The sequence below is a fragment of the Ictidomys tridecemlineatus genome, chromosome X (assembly GCF_052094955.1).
Source record: "Ictidomys tridecemlineatus isolate mIctTri1 chromosome X, mIctTri1.hap1, whole genome shotgun sequence".
Lineage (NCBI taxonomy): Eukaryota > Metazoa > Chordata > Mammalia > Rodentia > Sciuridae > Ictidomys > Ictidomys tridecemlineatus.
This window is the reverse complement of record NC_135493.1, coordinates 88,030,019-88,037,576: the sequence shown is the minus strand read 5'-3', so window position 1 is coordinate 88,037,576 and position 7,558 is coordinate 88,030,019.

Here is a 7,558-nt window from a genome sequence, read left to right as displayed (position 1 = left end):
TTTTATAAAAAACTGCTAAAGTATTTTCTCCTACTCTGTAGCTTGTCTTTTCTTTCTCTTTTTTTTAAGAGAGAGTGAGAGAGGAGAGAGAGAAAGAGAGAATTTTTAATATTTATTTATTTATTTTTTTAGTTCTCGGCGGACACAACATCTTTGTTGGTATGTGGTGCTGAGGATCGAACCCAGGCCGCACGCATGCCAGGCGAGCGCGCTACCGCTTGAGTCACATCCCCAGCCCTCTTTTCTTTCTCTTTAAAGAGTCTCTTTCAAGGCAAACATTTTTAGTTTGGATGAAGTGCAGTTAATTAAATTTTCCTCTGTGCTTTCCAATGTGCTTTTTGTGTTATGTATAAAAAATCAATGTGTAGCCTGAGATTCTTAAATATTTTTCCTGTTTTCTTTCTTTTCTTTGGGGGTGGCGGGGGTGGTGCTGGGGATTGAACCCAGAGGTGCTTAACCACCAAGCCACATCTCCAGCCCTTTTTATATTTTATTTGGAGACAATGTCTTGCTAAATTGCTAAGTCTGGCCTCAAACCTATCTCAATCTCTCAAATTGCTGGGATTACAGGCAGGTGCAACCATGCCCAGCTCTTCTGATTTCTTTAAAAATTTTTAATGTGTTAGGGCTGGGGTAGGTAGAGTGCTTGCTTAGCATGTATGGGGTTCTAAGTTCCATCTCCAGCACTGCAAAATTTTTTTTAAGTGTTACATTTTATATTTAAGTCTATGGTTCATTCTGGTTAATTTTTATATCAAGTATGAGATTTAGGTTATGGTTAATCTTGGAAACCTGTGGATGTCCAATTGCTCAGCACCATTTGCTGAAAAAGCTATCCTCCGTTGAATTGTTTTTCCTCCTTTCTCAAAAATCAATTAGGCATATTCACATGGGTATCTCTCTGGGTTCTAGACTATTCCATTGATCTGTGTGTCTTTCTGCTAGTCCACATTGTTTGGTTCCTGGAGCTATGTACTAAGCCCTAAGGTCAAGAAGTATGATTCCTCCCATTTTTTTCTTTTTCAAAATTGTTTTAGGCCAGGCATGGTGGTGCATGCCTGTAATCACAGTGGCTCAGGAAGCTGAGGTGAGAGGATCACCAGTTCAAAGCCAGCCTTAACAACTTAGTGAGACACTGTCACAAAATGAAAAAATAAAAAAGGTTGAGGATATGGTTGAGTGGAAAAGCACCCCTAGGTTCAATCCCCAGTACCAAAAAATATATATATTTTAGCTATTTCAGATCTTTGCCTTTTCATATAAATTTTAGAAAAAGCTTGTCTAGATCTATGAGAACTTGTTTGATACTTCTATTGTAATTACATTAACCCTAAATATTAGTTTGGATAGAACTTTATTTGTTTTTAAATTAAATTAAATTTTTATTTATTTATTTATTTACCATGTGGAGTCTTCCAATCCAAGAACATGATATATCTCTCCATTTATCTGATATCCTCTGATTTCTATCATCAATATTTTGTCAATAATAGCATACAGGCTCTGTACATTTTTTTAGTACTAGGGATTGAACCCAGAGATGCTCTACCACTGAACTATACCCTCAGCCCTTTTTATTTTTTATTTTGAGATAGGGTCTTGCTCAGTTGCTTAGGGCTTCACTTAGTTACCAAGACTGGCCTTGAGCTTGTGATTCTCACATCTTAGATTCCCAAGTAGCTGGGATTTCAGACACGCATGTGCCACTGCATGGATCTTCCTGTACATATTTTGTTAGTTGTATCCCTAAGTATTTCATCATCTTTGGAGCAATTGTATATGATATTGTGAGGGTTTTTTTCTTTTTGTTTTTGCCTTTTTTGTTTTGGTGCTGAGGATCAATCCTAGGATCTTGTACATGCTAAGCATGTGCTCTACCACTGACCACTGGGCTGTACCCCCAGCCCCTGGTATTGTGTTTTAAATTTGATTGTCAGTATATAGAAATACTATCTCTGTGTGTGTGTGTGTGTGTGTGTGTGTGTGTGTGTGTGTTCCAGTAAAACTTTATTTACAAAAACAGGCAGTAATCCATATTTGGCCACAGGCCATGGATCCCTTCTCTAGGAGAACATAAAAATGGATATACTTAGGATTTCTTCTCAAAGGCAGTTTTCTGTTTTTATTAAATGGATAAAAAAAACTGAAATTTTTTTTCCATTTGAAAAAAATTTCTAGTATATTGTTCTCTTTAGTACTATTATGGTTTCTTTTAGTCCAAAGTACATAGTACATAGGCTAACACATATTTCTATGGCTAAGCATATCAATTTGTATCAATTCTGAATATATATATATATATTATATAATATATATAATATATATATATATATATATATATATATATATATAGAGAGAGAGAGAGAGAGAGAGAGAGAGTAGGGTGGACATAATACCTTTATTTTATTTTTATATGGTGCTGGGTATCAAACTCAGTGCCTTACCCATGCTTGGTGAGTGCTCTACTACTTGTGCTACAACCTCAGCCCCTGAATCTTTTTTATATGCATCCTTATCAAGTGAAATAATCTCTCATGGCCAAAAATGCAAGCAGCCTGCCTGTCTCTTTGTCATACATAAGTCCTTTTGTATCTTCTTATGCCTCAATTCTTTCATGTATTTATTTTTTTTGCAGTGTTGGTGCTGGGGATTTAACCCAGGGAATAATTTATGTTGTGTAAGTGCTGTATCACTGAGCTACATCCCCAGTCATTTTTATTTTATTTTTGAGACAGGGTCTTGCTAAGTTGCAAAGGCTGGCCTCAAACTTGGGATTCTCTGCCTCAGCCTCCCAGCAGCTGGGATTACAGGAGTGTACCACTGAGATCAGCTTTTGTTACTGATTTCTAATTTGATTTCACATGATCAGGCAATTTATGATTTCAATTCTTCTAAATTTGCAGGGATTTGTCTTATGCCCAGGTAATGGTATATCTTGGTGAATGTTCCATGGGCACTCAAAAAGAACATATATTTTGTTGTTATTGGATCTCATGTCCTATAAATGTCAATTAGATCCTGTTGATTGATGGTATTGTTCAATTCTTTATCATTGCTGTATTTCTCTCTAGTAGTTCTCTTAGTGCTGAGGATGGGGGTTGATGGCTTTTGTTAGAAATGTGAATTTGTCTACTTCTTGCATTCCAATCAGTTTTTGCAGTTTCTTTTTTTCTTTTTTGAGATAGGGTCTTACTATGTTGCACAGTCTAGATTTGAACTCCACAGTTCAAGTGGTCCTCCTTTCTCAGCTTCCTGGATTCATGTCTTTTGAAGCTATTTTGTTTCATGCAAGCACATTTAGGATTGCCATGTCTTCTTAGTGGATTGATTTTCTTTGTCACTGCGGGTTGATTTGTTCTGAAGTCTGCCTTTAAAATTTATGTTGCATGGTACATTTTTTCCCATCCTTTTATTTTTAGCCTACCTATGTCATTATATTTGAAGAGAATTTATTTGTGTATGGTGCTGGGAATAAAAACCAAGGGGCTCAGGCATGCAAGGCAAATGCTTTACCACTGAGCTTCACCCTAGCTGAAGTGAATATCTTAGAGATAGCATATAGTGGGTTGTCTTTATTTAATCTACTCTGTCAATTTCTTGTAATTGTTTATCAGGACCATATATATTTAATTAGTGATATGTTTGGGCTTCTGTCTGCTCCTGTTTTTCTCTGTCATTTTTCTACTGTTCTGTTTTCTTTTTTCTTTTTTTGGTTGAGAGGTACTGGGGATTGAAGTCAGGGGCACCCACCACTGAGCCTCATCCCCAGCCCTATTTTGTATTTTATTTTATTTTTTTCTATTTTGTATTTTATTTTTTAAATTTTTTAATATTTAATTTTTAGGTGTAGATGGACACAACACAATGCCTTTATTTTTATGTGGTGCTGAGGATCAAACCTGGATCCCACCTGTGCTAGGCGAGCGCTCTACTGCTGAGCCACAATCCCAGCCCCTATTTTGTATTTTATTTAGAGACAGGGTTTCACTGAGTTGCTTAGAGCCTCACTAAGTTGCTTAGGTTGGCTTTGAACTCGTGATCCCCCTGCCTCAGCCTCCTGAGCTGCTGGGATTATAGACATGCTCCACTGCACTGGCTACTGTTCTGGTTTCAAGATCACTTTTCTTCTGTCGTATCTGTTCAGCCATTGTTTTTCACAAAATTTACATTTCTATATTTTTCAGTTGTATAATTTCCATTTGGTTCTTTTTTATATCTTCCACTTGGTGACATTTTCTTTTTTTATATTTATTCTTAAGTTTTAGGTGAACACAATTTCTTTATTTTACATTTATGTGGTACTGAGGATCGAACCCAGTGCCTGGTGCATGCTAGGTGAGCCCTTTACCACTGAGCCACAACCCCAGCCCACATGGTGACATTTTCTATTTCTCTTTTCCAGTTTGAAATGCTTTTATAATGATATTTTGAAATCTTTGTCAGATAACTCCAGAATCTGATTCATTTTGATATTGGCTTCTTATTGTCTTTTTTTCATGTGCATTGTGACTTTTCTGGTTTGGAGTATTCTTTTAATGGGTTTGGGTGTCACAAGCTTTTTTAAAAATATTTTTTTGTTGTCGGACTGGGATTGTGGCTCAGTGGTAGAGCGCTTGCCTAGCATATGTGGGTTCGATTTCAGCACCACATAAAAATAAATAAAGGGCCACCAACAACTAATAAAATATTTAAAAAATATTTTTTAGTTGTCAATGGACTTTTATGTTCCCCAGCCCTTTTTATTTTTTAATTTTCAGACAAGATCTTACTAAGTTTTCCAGGCTGGCCTTGAACTTGCAACAGCCTTGCTGGGATTATAGGCATGTGTCATCATGCCTGGCACTGTTTTTTTTTTTTTTTTTCAATGCTGGGGATTGAATCCAAGGCCTTGAATATATTAGGCAAGTGCTGTACCATTGAAATATACCTCCAGTCCAGAGGAGTTTTTTTAAGTTGTAGATGGACACAATACCTTTACTTTACTTATTTGTTTAAACCTTTGTTTTAATGGGTTTGGGTGTCACAAGCTTTTTTAAAAATATTTTTTAGTTGTCAATGGACTTTTATTTTTATTATTACTTTTTAAAATATTTATTTTTTTAGTTGTAGTTGGACACAATATCTTTATTTGTTTATTTATTTATTTATATGTGGTGCTGAGGATTGAACCCAGGGCCTCGAATGTGCTAGGCCAGCACTCTACTGCTGAGCCACAAGCCCAGCCCCCATTGCCTTTATTTTTTTCTATTTATATGCGGTGCTAAGAATTGAACCCAGTGCCTCACACATTCTAGGCAAGTGCTCTACCACTAAGCCACAATACCAGCCCCTATTTTATTTATTTTTATGTGGTATTGAGGATCGAATCCAGTGCTTCCTGTGTGCTAGACAAATGCTTTACAACTAAGCCACAACCCTAGCCCCCCAGAGTTTTTTTTTTTTTAAAGTACTTCCTGGGCTGGGAGTGTAGTTCATGGTAGAATGCCTGCCTGGCATGCACTAGACCTTAGGTTAAATATCCAGCACCATAAAAATAAAAATAAAATAAAGCAATCCAACTCTTTAGGTTTTTGTTTAAATCAATGATTTTTTTTTTTTTTGGTACCAGGGATTGAACTCAGGGGCATTGATCACTGAGCCACATCCCCAGCCCTATTTTGTATTTTATTTTATTTTTTTCTATTTTGTATTTTATTTAGAGACAGGGTCTCACTGAGCTGTATAGCATCTTTCTTCTGCTGAGGCTGGCTTTGAACTCAGGATTTTCCTTTCTCAGTCTCCTGAGCTGCTGGGATTATAGGCATGTTCCACTGCACCTGGCTCAATGATCTTTTTTTTTTAAAGTGGTTTATTCAGCGCACAGTTCAGGCAGTTAAAATCCAATCAGTCTGGCACCAGATTGGTGAGAATGCCCCTAGCTATGTCACAACATGGCAGAGGGCATCATAATGGAATTACACCAAGAGAGAGAGATCACTTGGTGAGATGGGAAGCCAGAAGTGACTTGGAGGTCAGGTTTGCTCTTTTACAGCAACTTACTCTTTTGGTTGTTGTTTTTTTGTGCTTTTTTTTTTTTTTTGGACACTGGGGATTGAACTTCATTGAGCCATATCCCCAGCCCTTTTATTTTTTTATTTTGAGACAGGATCTTTTTTTAAAATTTTTTTAAAAGAGAGAGTGAGAGAGAATTTTTTAGTATTTATTTTTTTAGTTTTCAGCGGACACAACATCTTTGTTTTTTGTATGTGGTGCTGAGGATTGAACTCGGGCCACACGCACGACAGGCGAGCGTGCTACCGCTTGAGCCACATCCCCAGCCCCTTGAAACAGGATCTTGCTAAGTTGCTTAAGACCTGTCTAACTTGCTGAGGCTGACCCCAAACTTGGAATCCTCCTGCTGCTGGAGTTACAGGTATGCACCACCATGCCTGGCTAAAACAATGATCCCACCCTCCCTCATCCATTATTTTCATGTGGCTGAGTTGAGGAAGCTAAGTGGGCTCCTGTTTGAGTCTTATCCTATTGCCACTATTTTAATTGTGGCATTTCTTCTTTGAGAACATTCTGTATAATCAGGGGGAAGTGCTACATGTGCCTAAAATATCTATTCTTACCATACTTTAAGCATCATCAATTTAAAGCATTGGATGTGTATTGGTCAAATAAGCCATGGCACGGTTTGAATAAGCATCAACTGTGGTGAGGTACCACAGATTAGCCAATAGGACATAACCATCCAATATAGTCCATTTATTACGAGCAAGGGGGGCCAATGTCCTATGTAACCAGGACTCACAAGACCCACCCCTGGGCCAGGTCTTGACAGAAGTTGCAGGTCTGGCATGCAATGGTGGTTTCTTTTTAAAAAAAATTTTTTTAATATTTTTTAGTTTTCGGTGGACACAACATCTTTGTGTGTGGTGCTGAGGATCGAACCCGGGCTGCCCGCATGCCAGGCGAGAGCACTACTTCTTGAGCCACATCCCCAGCCCCTGCAATGGTGGTTTCTGTAACAGAAACAGAATCCTCTATTTTGTAAGAGATAGCTTTTTTTTTTTTTTCTCTTGACTTGCAGAAGGCCTGAATGTTGTGAATTCACTCACATAGATATGAGAAACTGCTTGGTGAGCAAGACTCTGGATTTGTTGGGATTGATCAGCTACCCCTGCTGGTAGAGCTGAGATAAAGCCAGACTGAGGCTTTTGACTAGCCAATCCACAGGACATCATCCACGATGTGAAAGCTTTGGGAGTCAGAGGGTAGAGTCACTTGCACTGAATCTTGACTGGTGATGAATAGCATGGAGAGCTCCCCATGCATGCTTTTTACATGGGGCAGTGACCTGAAAAGAGAAAAAGGATGAGCTATGGGATTCCAAGGGGTCTCCTCATATCCCTGAAGTTGGTCTGTACAGTTCCTCTGTTGTTCTCCAAAAAGGCATTGTGGCCTTGCTTGGCTCCAGGTCGAGTGCCCATTTGTCAAACTGTCAAGCAATCCCTAAGCACCAGTGCAGTTAAATTTGGTTCATCACATTTCCATAGATTTAGCTGGTATGCAG